Source organism: Lactuca saligna, chromosome 1 (assembly GCF_052625555.1).
Source record: "Lactuca saligna cultivar CGN05327 chromosome 1, ASM5262555v1, whole genome shotgun sequence".
Taxonomy (NCBI): domain Eukaryota; kingdom Viridiplantae; phylum Streptophyta; class Magnoliopsida; order Asterales; family Asteraceae; genus Lactuca; species Lactuca saligna.
The window spans coordinates 42680279-42697266 of NC_136417.1; positions in this window are offsets into that span (position 1 = coordinate 42680279).

The following is a 16988-nucleotide window of genomic DNA, read 5'->3' on the forward strand; positions in this document are numbered from 1 at the left end:
CTTTTTTGAACTCTTACACAAAGAAATTCATTATATAGTCCTATGTCCTTCATGACAATAGCATTTTTCTTGGGTCGATTTAAAGTATCTAAACTAATACCCATTAAAATCATATCATCTATGCACAAGCATATGATGACATAGTCATTCTTGTAATGTTTGACATAACACATTTATCATACTCATCTATTCTAAATTTAGTAGATAGTAGTGTATTGTCAAACTTTTCATGTCATTGTTTTGGAGCTTGTTTTAGTCCATAAAGTGACTTGACTAATTTATAGACTTTATTTTCTTGACATTTCACCACAAACCTTCAGACTGATTCATATATGTCTATTTATCTAATGCAACATTCAAGTATGCATGTCAAAACATGCCACGACACAACAAAGATGTATAGAGATCTTCACCCTGATTACTGGTAGCCCTGCATGAAGTGGGATGTATCTTGGTATGTTGAGAGATGCCTGAGATGCAGGAAGGTCAATGCAGAGCACTAGAGGCCTCACGACAAGACACAACCGTTAGATATTCATGTGTGGAAGTGGAAGGATATTACCATGGATTTCATTACTAAGCTTCCCAGGACCGCATGGGGAGTTGATTCGATATGGGTCATCGTGGATTGGTTGATCAAGAGTGCTCACTTTATCCCAATCCAGGAGAGCATATCGGCCGAGAAGCTGGCAGAGATGTATGTGCGAGAGGTCGTGGCACGACATGGAGTGCTTGTCTCGGTGGTATCAGACTGGGATGCCCCTTTCACTTCTCGATTCTGGAAGCGGTTCCACAAAGATATGGGTACTCGTATCCACTTCAACACCGCTTTTTACCCCCATACAGACGGACAGAGCGAGAGGATGATTCAGACTCTTGAGGACATGCTTCGTGCATGTGTTTTGGATTTTGGTGGCAGTTGGGATACGTATCTTCCATTAGCAGAATTTCCGTATAACAACAGCTACCACGCCAACATAGACCGACCTCACTTAGAGATGCTCTACGGGAGGAAGTGTAGGACCCAATATGTTGGGGTGAGGCCGGTCAGAGGGTCATGGGGAGTACTGAGGCAGTACTTAAGACCACAAAACGGATCCAGCAGGCTCTAGACTATTGAGAGTCAGCAGAAGAGCTGCGCCAACAAGCGGCATTCAAATTTGGAGTTTCAGGTGGGCGACATGGTCCTCCTAAAGGTGTCACCTTGTAAAGGTGTCATCCAGTTCCAGAAGTGGGGCAAGCTGGGCCCCAGGTATATCGGCCCCTTCAGAGTCATAGCCCGGGTGAGTAAGGTGGCGTACCGCTTGGATCTTCCAGCAGAGCTCATCCAAATCCACAACACTTTCCATGTTTCCCAGTTACGGAAGTTTTTAGTGTATGACTCAGTGGTTGTGCCGCTAGAGGACATTCAGGTTGATGACAACCTGAATTACATCGAGAGACCAGTAGCTATTCTTGATAAAAACATGAAGGAGCTGAGGCACAAGAGGGTTGAGCTAGTAAATGTGTAGTGATAGCACTGCAAGGGCTCTGAGTGGACTTGGGAGCCCGAGGAGGAAATGGTGGAGCACTACCCAAAGTTATTCGAGACAGTAGACTTCGAGGACGAAGTCTAAGACAAGTGGGAGTGAATTGTAATGCCCAGATCCTTGGTACATATCTATATATTTATGACACACACCACCGTTTTCAGTTTGTAATATTTTAGACTATGATATCTGATACATGGATTTGATACAATATTTTGATATGATGTTTGAGATACACGACATGTGATTTTATTATCTTATTTTATGAGTTATGGATTCTTCTTTAATGATTTAAAATGAAATCTTTTGACTATATTTTTAGGATGTTACAGATTTGGTTGATCCATCAAATACTTCAGACTTTTGTGGTCCGTGTAGATGATACAACGAACCCCATACAAGTAATGACGCCAAATATTAAGGAAAAAAACCACCACCCCTAACTCCAAATAATGGGTGAGATAATCCGCCTCATGAAGCTTCAAATTCTTCAAAGCATAAGCTATCACATGACTGCTCTGCATCAAAACCGCACTGGAAAATTGATTAAACCATTCACACCTCTTTGCTCTTCAGTTCATATTGTATCGTCTATCCAATCTCCATCCCGGTTATTTATATTTGAGTAAATTATGGTTTCTCTCTAGTCTCGTTACTCATCTTTATCATCTCTTCATACTTCAATCTTATGTATCATCAATTAAAATCGACCTCGAGTAAGAATACATCGACTTGGCTCTTCAGAACACAACAACTTGCCATTTATTCTATTCTTCATCATAGCTATGCTGACAATTTCTTTGATTCCTCATCAATCACTAGGGTCAAGTAATACTTTGTATGATTTTCACATGCTACACACATAAAATTCTGTATATTTTTCGAAAGTCCCTGCTATGTGTTTTTTTTCTTGAAATAAAATTTCTTATTGCAGTATGTAATGTGTATGTATCATGTATGATTATAAGATTTTGTTTATGGTTTTTTTTTACACTGCATACACATAAGATTATGTATAATTTCGAAGTTCCATGCTATGTGTTCGTTTTGATTTTGGCTAATCGGTCATATATCTATAGTTTTTTATTTACTGCTTAACTTTGATTGCCATCAAACAAGTATCAAACCCTAGTTCACCTCCTATTATTATCTCTAATCATTAGTACAAGGAATCAACCATGATTCAATCTGTTTTGTCGATATCAGACAGAAATCGTGAAGGTTCAAAAACAAATCATTAGACGGAAATCGATATCAACCATTATTCCATCTGCTTTCTTGATTCTATTTGTTTACTATTTACATCTGTTATTGCAATTCTTAATTGAATGTATAATTTTTTTACTCTTAATAACTTTTTTTTTTTCATAGAAGTTAATGGCTTATGAGAGTACAAAGTTTGCTTTGTCTCAAAAGTCACAGTTGAAGATGTACTTAGATGAACCAAGAAGTGACATGGATGAGGATTATCAATATCGTTATCCGGAGCTTGGTTCTATGGCTCGAGATATTTTAAGCATATCGGTCTCCACTGTAGCATCCACATCGACCTTTAGCAATGGTGGTCGTGTTCTTAATCAATATCGAAGTCTTTGAAGCACAACATTGTTGAGGATATAATTTGTACTAAAGATTGGTTGCTTGGAATTAAAGGTATTTGTTTTTTTATTTGCCGAACATTTGAATTTGATGCATTAAATTTTTTATTAAGTTTATATTATGTCTTTTGTTTTGTAGGTGATGAAGAGTTATCTTTAGAAAAATTTACCGATGATAGCATGAAAATGGATAGCAACGATATACACGAGTAGATGAATGCATTTCCATTTTATCTTATAAATTTGAGGACATTTAGTATCATTTTATGATTTTTTTCGTCGCGTTTGTCATTTGTAAGCATGAATTAATTTGAGGACATTGGGATTTTTTGTTATTTTGTTGTGTTTTTCGATTTTTAAGCATGATTTTTTTTTCGTAAAAGATTATTGTTTTATAGATTTTTTTTACATAGACATAGCGGGTAAACGAACAACAAGCTGTGCCGCAACCCCTTTTTGGATGGCAAAACTAACTCTTTTAAAAACAACATCTATAGATCTTGGATTCATAACATTACAATGCATGATCCGTTGGACTCTATTGAGTAGCTCCATAGCTTCTGGCGCAAGGAAACTGAAAGTATCAAATGCAAAGGGTATAACGTGTGTTGATTTTCCATGCACATTTTCTCATGTTTTGCCACTTTGCTTGATGCAGATTTTAAAGTAGCTTGCCCCACCGTGAAAACTCCACTCCCCAAGCCCACAAGAGGGGAAAACCCTGTTAGATCCACGCATGCAAGTTTTCCTCCAACCCATCCAAATACTAAAACATCGATTGGTCTAAGTGTTGATCTTCCTTCCAATGGGTCAGTCAGAAAGTTCACAGGTGCCTCTATCTTGGCAGCAACCCCAGCGTATCTAAATATGTCAAAAAGAACATCCCTAACCAGATCATGTCGGTAGTTGAAACCTAGGAGCTCGTTACAATGAACTGCATGATCCTCAAACGAGTCCAAACATGCCTTACGACAAACAGGGCAAGTCTCGCTAGCCAGAAATAAAGGGATCATAAGGCGATACTTGATGATGGCACGATACTCCACTGGAGACATATGCTGGCCAACACCGTCAATAGGAATAGTCATAAGAAAATCCTGAGCATGTGGGGCCCTTAAACACTCAAAAATAGCTTTCTGCCTAATCGTCATGTCTAAGTGAACTTCCATGTCTTGGACAATTTTACTAAAAAGGGAACTCGCCAATGAATGTTGGGCTTTTGGAGGGGCGGTGTCCTTATTAGTGAAACCGCTGAAGTCAAAGCCCGGAATCGTATCATGAAGACAGTCCAAAGCACAAACATAATCTGAATCCATACCACATATGTCACTATTATGTGGTCTTGTAACACCCACGATTGAGCCTGCGAGGCAACAAAAGCGAGGAAGCCTCTACTGCTGAGTACAACCCCAAACCACCAAACTTAATTGGTAACGAAGCCAGTCGCCATTGAAGGTCCCAAAGAACGGGCCCCCACAAACCACAATATCTTCAATCGAATCACATAACCTAGGGATGAGCAAATGGACCGGGGAACCGGCCGGAACCGGTACCGGAACCGGAACCGGCACCGGAACTGGAACCCGATGGAACCGGTCGGACCGGGACCGGGACGTTATTTTTGTAGATTTTTGGAACCGGGAACCGGTAGGAACCGGAACCGATATAACCGGAACCGGTAGAACCGGCAAAAACCGGAACCGTATGATGCTATTTTTCAATGACCGGTTCCAACATTTGAAGACACGACAAGAACCGATAGGAACCGGGAACCGGTAGAACCGGACCGATAGAACCGCCGGGCCGATTCGGTTCTTGATTTTGGCCGAAGCCGGTTCCTGGTTCCGGTCCGGTTCGGGCCGGTTCGGTCCTTTTGCTCATCCCTAACGTAACCCTTTATCAAAACACAAAGCAGCCTCTTCCATGTGAGCGGGTTGGCACATTCTCAGACCAAAGAAAAGTTGGGTGATGCCCATGAAAGATCGAAGCAAAAGGAGCTCACTTTGGGGGTCATGTAACTGTGGTAGAAGGCACATCAAATCAATAGCCTTGTCAGCCCTCTTCATGGATAACCCGCTAATAAAAATCGCATCTCTACTAACAGCCCCCCCCCCCCCCCCAAGAAACTTCACCCCCAGTGACGGTCGGCCAATGTCCGCAGGGAATAAACCTAAACGAAGCTTCCTACCATCGCCTGAAGGCCAAAATAGCTCAGTTTTCTTGATATTCAGCTCAAGCCCCAATCCTGGGCCTGCCACCCTAATGATGTCCAATAGTCTAGCCACCTCCTCTAAATCTCCAATGACTATCCCATCATCAAGGTACCAAGCATGAAGAAGAAGCTTACAATTGTCTCTAATTTTATGTATAAGTGAGTGCAGTACAAGAGTAAAAAGAAGTGGTCCCAAAGGGTCACCTTGCTGGACGCCAATAGTAGACCAAATGTGCTTATCTCCCAAGTACAACCTTGTTGCATGACCATATAAGAATTCGACCCATAAGGAAATGAAAGGGAACCTCATCATGACCTCGTGAAGTAAGGCATATCTATCCACTAAATTGAAGGCATTTGAGAAATCCACAGTAAGCATTGCAAGAGATCCCTAATCATGTTGTGCACTCAACACCCTATTAACACTATGAAGTACAGCTTCAGCACCACCCGACACACCTACTCCAATTAAAAGTCATTAAGGTATTGCGCCATTTCTTTACCAACTCCTTTCATAGCAACCTTTGAGACCAAACGCCTCCATATAGTGCCCACGACAATAGGACAAATTCCATTGTTAGGTTTTAGGAGCGGAGTAAGAGGTGCAGACGCCACAAATTCTGCTAGATATGACAAACATCTTCCCCTTAGCCACAGGTTAACCACTATGGTGATGTCATGTAGGAGATATGTGGCTATAGCATACCTTTCCCCACATAGAGCATCCAAAATATGTTGAGCTCTCAAGCCGTCTCTCCCACAAGAATTTCCTTTAGGAAACAATTTAATACAACCAAGGACATTATCAATATCTTCTATAAGGGGAGGCTCAGAATAAATGGTGTTCGACATGGATAGGGGTGGCTTGTATGGATGCTTAGCCTCTAATGCCTTGATAGTTTCCATGTCATGTGAAGCAACACCCAAGGAGTACAACACTTTCACTGCTGTTGTAAAATGCCCATCAGCAACCTTATGGAGACGTTGTCTAACGTTGGTGTTGTCCTTCGTTCTGCCATCCCGAAAGTGATCAGCGCTTTCGCCCGATGAGCCAAGACTTGCATTGTCGAACATATTTTCATTTAATGTGACAATACCACCCTCTTTCCCCCATGTAGCTAAAGAATTCAATATACAACGATTTTGGGATGATTTCCTGTTCCCAGACCTACGTTCTTGTCTGTTCGTTGGCCTAAACAACTACAAAGTACATCGGGGGAGCAACAATAGCCTAACCTATGATTCAACAAATTCGGGGTGAGCGACCACCTTGTTAAAAGTTGTTTGCAACGCTTGGGAGAAAACCATACGACAACTATGAGGGATACTTTTGACGGTCGTGATAGGTTCTTTGAAAACACGATCAAGAAACACAACATCCCTTCAAGTACTACAGTTTCATGCCCTATGGAAGCTGGCTTTGAAATGCCAAAAATGTGTCCACTCATGTCGTTGACCCCACCAGTAAATTGTATGAGGCCATTAGGGTGGTGGCAATAGCGACTCAATGCATGAATATTCATACAATTAACACATATCCATTGACCAAATGTCTTTAAATTTTCTTCTACATCCGTATACAATCCATGGTCCCCAGAGATAGCCTCCCGCAACACATTTTTATGTTCATCAGAAGCAAGGTGTAACCTCTTACTATGAGATATCAAACGAGAAATCCCCTTAGACCCCACCTGGCCATCCCGACAACAATGAAACCCGCAAAAAGGATATGGCTAAGTGCCAATCGAAGAAGTAGAAGAAGCAGCCATGAAAAGAAAAGGTAAACAAAGTAAGCCTCGAACTGAAGCCCTGAAGAAAACGCCGAAAACCTATGATGGAAACACCGCAAACAAAAGTTGGCGTGCACCAAATGAAGAAATCACTGGGAAGAAACGTTACATATCCTTGAAAGCAAGTGTGATGGGCTCAGAGTCGATCTTGATTCCAAATCGGGGGATAAATATCCTTAAGGAACTTTGTATAATAAAAGTCATGGTTTTGCGCGAGACGTGAAATAAAACAACTTGAATAGAGTTAAAAATATGGTTGTAGTATTTGAAAATTTCACTTTGACATTTTATCGAACACATGGTGGGCAGTTAAGTTGGCATTTGATTTCAACTTATAGGATGCTTGCTTGAAAGCTATCATTTGTATAACCAAAATGGTTTATTATCAGCAGCCTTGATTTGTAAAGTTTGATTAGTTAATTATGCTTGATTTAATTGGCCGAGAACCACTCATGTTTCTTTAGAACAGATGCCGATTTCATAGGTCATTGCAAGATCATAATCAGTCAATGTTGATTTGTATCCCAATAGTTAAAATTTAAACACATATTCATATTCAGAAACCAATTTCATACGACTGAAACTTCAACTTTCGGCGATTCACAAAGAAATTCAGAAACTTCCGGCGATTCAGAAACCTTGGAGCACCACCAGCTTGGAAATGGAGGTAGCAGCCGGCGTCAGCAGCGGAGGTCAGGAGCGGGATCGGAAGAGGGTTGCCGGTGGGGAGAAAAACGGGAGTATGTGTGCGTCGGCACCGGAATGGTACCTTTAACAAAAGAAATTTATGTTACTTTTGTCATGTTGTCGTGTAAGTCGTGTTTGTCGGTTTTTTAATTTGATAGTGTTCGTGTTAGGAAAAAAAACACAATGTCGTGTCGTGTCCTGTTCCGGTTATGCAAAAACAGTTTGCATCGTGTTGTGTTATGCATATACACGAAACGACTGCCTAAATTGACAAGCCTACACTCAAGAATAAAGCTTTCACATCCATTTGGTGTATTTCCAAATTATAAATGGCTAATATCATTATCGATGTTTCTATTAATGTTGATATTATAATAGGTGAGTAGGTGTCAAAGAAGTTTGAGTCTCCTTTTGACGGTATCCTATAGCCACAAAACTTTCGGTTTATTTCTATCATCATATATTTTATATATAATTTTTAGTTACTTTTTTTATATTGTTTTATTATTATTTTTTTAAAATTTAATTTATCTAAAAATGGCAAAACTCTCTGGCCATTTTGTGAATGTTACATAATAATTGGTATATGATAGTTTGATATATGGTAGATGCTATCAATTTTTTGAGCCATGTTTCGCTAAATGAAATGTGTAATTAAGGTAGGGTTGAAGTGCTACAAGGGGTGGTGGTAACGGAGTCGCCATATCAGTTTTGATGGGCTTTGGATTCGACGAGGGATTTAAGGTATTTGCTAAGCAGCTAAACATATTTGTGTGGAGACTAATGTTGGATCTTTCTAAAAAAGTTTAGAGTTAGCAATCTATTTTTTTGTCTAACTTATGGTGTATGGGGTGAATCAACTGATCATATATTTTTTCAAGTGTAAAATTAGCAATGGCAGTTTGGTCATTAGTTGCCTCGCGGTAAGTGGCGAGTCGAGAACAGAAACCACATGGTTCACTAATTTATATATATATATATATATATATATATATATATATATATATATATATATATATATATATATATATTACTGAACAAATTCAAAGATTTTTATAGGTAAGGTAAGTTATAATTTTTTTAAGGTAGATCCTTAAAAAATTTCTATAGAACTTTTAGATAAATTAAAAAAATTAAATGGATCCTAGGACCCACCTTTCTTATGCATAACCTTACGGCCGATTTGGGGGGACACTCCTGCTGTCATCTTCAATCAAAAAATGGTTATCTTGGGTGAGTGATCAAATTTTGATTTCGGCTAAGAGAATACTATTAGAAGCGATTGTTGTCACTTGGTGGTTGATGGCTCGATGATTTGGAGATTTTAAAATTGATTATATAACAGTATTGTTTTAAAGTTTTTTTATCGGTTAAAATATTTAACTTCCAAACACGATGGGCTTTGGAATGCTTTGCTAATGAACCCTTTGTATTTTTTTTTTCAACTCTAGCAATTTGCTAGAATTATGAATATATTGGTAGTTGTTTAAAAAAAATGAAATGCCAAAAATTGTCCGAAACATATGAAATAAACATCACACATGGATCCGTAGACAAGTTGGAATGAAATTCTTTGACTCTGCATATTTAGCACTATTATGCAGCACATACAGGTAAAGTGTTCATTTCAGATTATAAGAGACACTTTGGATCTTTCCATCAATAGACAAAATTCTATAAGCGTTAAATAACACATGACTCGAATATGGAACCTCTTAAATAAAATCTAAGTGAGTATTGTACATTAAAAAGAAGATCATATTATAGGTAGTTAGATAATTATTTTCTCTAATTAGGCCTTAATTTTACTTATTTCAGTGTGTTGTTTCTTTTGGTTTGTGGGGAGAGAGACATGGGTGGGTGTAACAGAAGCCGCCCTGCCTAAATGTTGGTATTCATATGAACCGTCTTGATTCAACATGGTTCCGAGTTCAAAAAAAGATTCTTCCAAGGCCAAGCAAATATACTCAATACCTTTTTATTTTTAGTTTTTTTATCAAATAGATTTAATATAAAAATAATTACTTAATTATAGTGTTAATTGAAATAAAAGATATCTATATCGTTTTACTAATTAATTCGATATCATTCCTTTTCTAACCATTTAATATTACGATCTCATGGTTTTATCATTATATATAAAAATTTACTATTTAATTTAATTAGTTACCTATTATTTAAAATGTATTTGTTAGGTTAAATATCTTTTTAAAATGTACTAGATTATGACCCGCGTAAAACGCGGGGAACATATAAAAAATATACATAAAGTTATAAAAAACCAACAAAATAAAAAAATAAGATAATGTAACATAAAGAGATTTTGTATTATTGATTATATTGAAATGTTTAGTATTTTTAGAGGATGAGGTGATGAATAATACATTTCAACGAATATTTTTTAGGAAACAATTAGTTTTATTTCGGCATGTTGTTTTCGATGAAAATAAAAATATGTTATGAGTAACAATTGTAAAATGGTATGAAGGAACTTTTTTAGATAATGGATTATGGAATAAAACTATTGAATCGAACATGTACACCGGTCACCTCCTAATGATTTTTATAGCATATTCTGATAGGGATGTCAACAGGGGCAAACGGGACGGGGAGTGCATCTCCCGTCTCCGCCCCCGAAATTTCCCTGTTCCTCCGCCCCCGCTCCCACCCCCGGAATGTTTAATGTCCCTACCCCCGCCCCCGTTTCCGAATCCCCTTTATTACCCCCCGCCCCCGATTCATTTTGGACTAAAAGAAATTGTTATTTAGGCTAAAATAAGCTATTTTTTAGGTAACAAATAATTATTTATAGTAGAATTTTATATATTAAAAATAAAAAAGTTATGGCATTTTCAAAAATTATACTAACAACTTAAAAACATGTTTTTTGATGAATTTTGGAAACTCAAAATCATGTTAGTGTTTATTATATTTATATAATAATTAATATACGTAAATATATGTGTAATTTATTAACGGGGTCCCCATGAGGATTTCGGGACGGGATTTCCTACCCCCGCCCCCGCCCCCGAAATTAAAACGGGGGTTAACCTTGCCCCCGCCCCCGATTTTTTTTAAAAAAAATCTCCCGAACGGGATGGGGTCCCCATGGGAACGGGGTCTCACGGGATTTTTTAACATCCCTATATTTTGATCCTAAAATGGAACATGATTATGTAACTACATAAAAAAAAAAAACTAAGCATCTTGCAAAAATTGTAATAATATGAAATATCGTTGTATAAACAAATCGTTTGATCATATCTCTATTATATGATAATCTTATTTAGATTAATGTCAATTCAAAAGCTATATTAAAAAGGAAGAGTGACTTATCTCATTTAAATTATTTTATCCAAAAAGTTAAACTATTATAAAAACCATAACATTTTCGTAAGTAATATTCTAGTCGATTGATGGTGTTTTGACTTAGATTTTTTAATGCACATAAAACGAACAGTTTTAGTTTTTAGGTGACAATTGGTTTTCTTTCAACGGGGTACAAATAATGTTATTTTTAGCAATGGGTGTGATTAGTTTTATTTGGTTGAATAATTTCTACCCAAATGGTTCTTAAAAACCACGTGATAAATAGTTCACAATAAATATTAATTGTATTACATATTTTAAAATTATATTATATAGTTAGAACATGTATCATTATAATAGTCTTTCTCATATTATTGCAAGTCATGTTAATGTTTTTTCATTGGTAGTCATTATGTATTATTCACATATATTAAAAAGTTATAATCATGTTATAGAAATATGTTCCATTTTATAAACAAAAATTTGGATGACGCTTCATTTCATTCGTATACAAACCATGCATTTATTGGAAAAATCATGGATTATAAAGTATATCCTTCCTCATTTATTAAATTAAAACATAGATTTTCTTTGATATAAAAGGAAACACTTTTTTCCATTTTCATGACTTCTAAAGATATGACTACTTTTTAGTTGTTTTACGAATTACATAATATTATACTTCAAATTAAAATAAAATAATTTAAAAGGACAAATTTCAAATAGCATAAGATAATAATGCCTTAACAAAGAAGATTGTATTTATTAGAAACAACTCACCATGGTAACATTTGGATAATACAATAATGACAACATTTAAGATAATATAATAATATGAACTTCAACTTAAGTGTTATGGTTATAAGGAATCTATTGTGTTCGTTTGTGCTTTATTTGAGATAAGATAATGTAAAAGACTTTATAAAAAAACTTAATGGTTTTCTTTTTTACTTGATAAATCTTATGTGTGTACATATATATATATAACGATCGTTTCCGATGTATAAATTTATTTAATTTTTCAGTTTATTTATTAGGCTATAATTGAATTGCTATTGAGAGTGAACCTCTTTTTGGGCCGAAGTGTAAGCAGCCCATAAGCCGTACGTGGGGCGTAACCCCCCCCCCCCTGTACGTTGGGCGTATTGATTAAATGAAACGCAGGGAGGCTGAGCATACGCGCAACGTACATTATGGTACGCCCAACGTACGCGACCAGGTAGCAAACCCTAATTTTAGGGGTTGAGGCGTATTTAAACCCCATTATAGCCTCCCATTTGGCCTCCTCACTTATCATTCACTCCAGAGAAACCCTAGTTCGTCCCCTTTGATCATGGTTTGTGTGTTTGATCTTTGAGCTTATTTTTGTGAAGAAGGAGAAGAAGAGAAGTAGAAGAAGAAGAACTTGAGCACCTTGAGTTCATTGATCTGGGATCATTCCTTCATTTGGCATTCAAAAGAGGTATAAAGCTTCCAACTTTCCTCTTGTAAGTTTAGATCTAGGAGTTTTTGGAAGTTTGGACCTTTTTGGTCCAAAGGAAGGACCTTTATCTTGCAACTTCATTTTTGGAGCTTGGGATTGCTATCCTTGAAGTTCAAGAGTCCCCATAGCAGTAAAGTTTCGATCTTTGTGGATTATATGGAACCATGCATGAGATCTAGTTAGTTTTATGGAAGTAGGATGTTATTTGTGGAAGTTTGAGCCTCTATGAGACTTGTAAGCCATCAAGTAAGCAACTTTATGGCTTAAGTCATGGAATAAGCTTAGGATCTGGATTTGTAGCTTCTGGATCGGATTATTAAGCACTTAATGAGATGTTGGCTTAACAGAGTTGTACGCTGGGCGTACAAGGAAGTACGCGCCGCGTACAAGCCAGCAGCCGGTACGCTCAGCGTACCTTGGTGTACGCTATCAGTTTGGGCTTCGAGTATTGGGCCTCGGTGTGGGCTGGGTTTTAGGCTTAGGTTCCTTGGGCCTTTATGGCCCATCAGAATTCAGTTGCTAAGGACCAAGGAGTTAGTATTAGGCTTGAGTAAGGCCCAATAAAAGGGTTCTAGGCCCAATATAGCAAAGTGGGCCATTAGTGGGCCTATAGTGGGGCCATAGATGGACTTAGAAGGAATTAAGGATTTGGGCCATATTTGTGTCCCAGACCATAGTAGGGGTAAAATGGTCATTTTACCCATACAGGAATCCCTATTCTGATTTAGTATTTTATTTCCCATGATAGCTGGGAAGCAGCCGAAGCAGCAGTCAGGGATTTCTCATTCAGGAGTTCAGCAGTCAACATCACGAGGTGAGTTTACTTCCAGTAGGAACGGGTCTAAGGCCACAATGTCGGCCCATTTAATTAGTAGTAGTTTCCGGACCTCGGTCCGATGCAGTAGTTAGTATGTTTGATGCCTTCGTGGCTCAGACAGTGTTTATGTGTTATGTGTTCCAGGCTATGACCCGATGCAGTATGCAGTTTATGTGTTCATGCTATTTGATATGTTTATGCTATGTTATGTTATGCTTAGTTCGTTTCCGGACTTCGATCCGATGCAGTTAGTTCCGGACTTTGGTCCGATGCAGGGGACAAGGTCCCAGTTAGTTCCGGACTTCGGTCCGATGCAGTTAGTCCCGGACTTCGGTCCGATGCAGAGGGAAAGGCCCTGGTTAGTTCCGGACTTCGGTCCGATGCAGTTTCCAGACTTCGGTCTGTTGCAGTGGGCAAGGCCCAATATGTGTTATATGTTGTTGTATGATATGTGGTAGTTTGGGGGAGCTCACTAAGCTTTGTGCTTACAGTTTCAGTTTTGGTTTCAGGTACTTCCGCAAGTAAAAGGAAGGGCTCGGGTTGATGGCATCGCACACACCACAACTTCAGTTTGTCCTGGGAGTTGTTTTAGTTTTTCATAGATGTGATTTGATACAGTCTCGATACAGTTTTCTCACGATACTTTGCTATGGTTTTGAGATATTGATGTATAAGTTTTATTTTATGATATTGACATGATGTTTTTAGTAATTATTAAACAAAAAATTTTGGGTCGTATTTTTAGGATGTTACAAGTTGGTATCAGAGCCTTGGTTTGAGGGATTCGGATACACTTCCGGGTGTGTCTGAACTCAAACTAAGGAAATGGTAAAGATTTTCAAAAGAAAAATGTTTTTGAAAAAGATTTTCTAAAAAGAACTTAGAAAGAAGAAGAGTTTTTATAAAAGGAAAAGGGTGTGGTGCATGCAATCAGCCGAGCTCAAGTAAGTACTCCCAAATTACCATACAAGTTATAGTGTGATTATCTATTTCAGTTTCAGTAGAACATCATGCTAGAATAGGACTAAGGATCTAGGAGGATGCCTTATGTGCTTGCTATATGTGCTTTAACTTTTTGAGAAATTGCATGCTAGTTTTGAGTATACAGCTGAACGATAGCCTGTTTAGGTTATGCCTGATAATACGAGCTTAACATTGTATGCCAATACAGTTTCTTGTTAATAGGATAGAATTGCTTGAGTAGTCTCCTGTGTCTGAATGTTGTTTGCTTTGTGCTTTGTGGGACTCTGAGTGATGGGAGTTAGCCATTAGGTGAATACGTCATGTCACATGTGAACAGGGTTGAATAATCTCAGAGTGCTAGATTTGGCCCTATTGCGCAACTCTTGTTTGAGTCTCACCGTTGTAGGGACGAGTCTTTTACTTGAAGGATTATCTGAGCCTCGCCGCATGTGATGGTATTCAGGTGATGGCTAATTGGCATTACAAGGAGGCTTTCAGCAGCTGAGGACTAGATCGGGTAGAGTCAAAGATTTTCACTAGGGCAAACCTAGGATGAGAGTAGCAGAGATCAGTAGCAGTAGTAGTGACTTAGTGGAGTCGAGGCAGTTCTTGAGGAAGGTACGGATAGATGTGGAAGGTAGTAGGGGCCCATACTACTGGAAGCAGAGGATCCGTACTCGAATCGAGGAAGCTGAGATGAGACCAGGAAACTTGTAGTTGTAGTGATTGCTCGAGATATATCGGTGTTCCTGGCGTTTATTATGTTGTGTTTCAGAATGGTGGTATTACACCCTAGACCAACAGTCGGCAGTTCAGGTGCCGGAGGGGGATTAGGATCAGGCCCAAAGGCTGGGCAGTTGGATGAGCAGACTAGGGAGTTTCTCTCTTCAGAGATTACTCGCACCATACTTGAGCAAACTCCTGTGATCTTCGGTTCGATCAAGGAGGGTATCTTAGAGTTGATGGACGAGAGGTTGAGCACCTTCCGTGCTGAGGTGACGCCCATGATGGGGTCGCGCACGCTTACTTTTAGGGAGTTACAGGCATGCAGAGCTCCGGATTATCACGGGGCGCGGGACCCCATAGCGAGTACCAGATGGTTGGTAGATGTAGCCAACGCTTTCCGCATTAGCAGATGTCCCGAGGGGGACAAAGTCAGATTGTAATCCTGTCTTCTGAAGGACAGGGCACGAGATTGGTGGGAGGAGGTTGGTCATGCCATTGGAGATGACGCAGCTTTGGATGCTATGACCTAGACTGATTTTACTACCAGGTTCAGAGCTGAGTTCGCACCGGTCATTGAGGTGCAACAGTTAGCCAGAGAGTTTCAGGATCTTACCCAGACTACAGAGAAAGTGGCGGAGATTACCGCCAAGTTCAGGGAGAGGGATCTTCTTGTTCCTCAGTACGCGACTGATGAGGAAATGAAGAAGGCTCGTTATCATGAGATGCTGCGGAGTGATATCCACTAGTTTGTGAGTCGATCCAACTGTAAAATGCTGGATGACATGATTGCTAGGGCGAGAGAGAGAGAGAGAGAGAGATTAACCTTGAGATGGAGAGAAAAAGGAAGTCGGAGGCGGCTCCAGGTTCAGGGAGTGCAGGCAAAAAGACCAGGGGTTCAGATCACAGAGCTAGGAGTCAGTAGATCCACGCTCGGTGTGGCAAGTGTGGAAGATTGCACGATAGGGCGTGCAAGGCAAGGAGTGCCAGCTGCTACAAGCGCGGTTGGACTGGGCATATGAGCAGAGATTGTACAGGCACTACTACCGTCGTTGCGACATCAGATCTGGTTTGCTTCCATTGCACTCAGAGGGGACATAAAAAGTCCCAGTGTCTGAGTTTAGGTGCTGCAGGAAAGGTGTCAGCACCTGCTCCTGCTACTTTGAGGATTACAGATGGCTGTCAGGGGCGAGCTGAGACGCCAGTGGCAAAGAGTAGGGCTTTTCAACTGACAGCAGAGGAGGCGCGGACGACTCCTGACGTGGTGACGGGTATGTATTTTTCTCGTTACCTCTGCATTTATTATTGATTGTTTCTTATGGTTATATGTTTTGTATAGGGTCGTTCTCAGTGAACAGCATATCAACTACAATATTGTTCGATTCGGGGGCTACCCGATCGTTTGTTTCACTTGCACTTAGCAAGAGATTTAGTAGAGCTCCGGGGGAGCTAGATTGTCCACTTGAGGTTGAGATAGCAGCCTACAAGAGCGTTAGGGTGGCAAGAGTACACAGAGGATGTTATCTACAATTGTTCGATGAGCAGTTTCCGGTGGACTTGGTCCCTATTCACTGCGAGGGAATAAAGTCATAGTGAGCATGGATTGGCTGAGCCCCAATGGGGTGGTGATAGATTGTGAGCTGCAGTTGGTGAGGGTTCGCACTCCTAGTGGGGGAGAGTTAATGATTCAGGGCGAAAGACCACATCATGGACCAGTTTTGTGTTCAGCAGCGAGAGCGAGGCGCTATTTCCAGCAGGGTTCGTCGGTTATGTTGCCTATGTTATAGATACTCGGGAGAAGGGCAGGATGACGGTTGATGATGTTCCGGTGATGCGAGACTACCCGGATGTATTTCCAGAGGAATTTCCTGGAATAC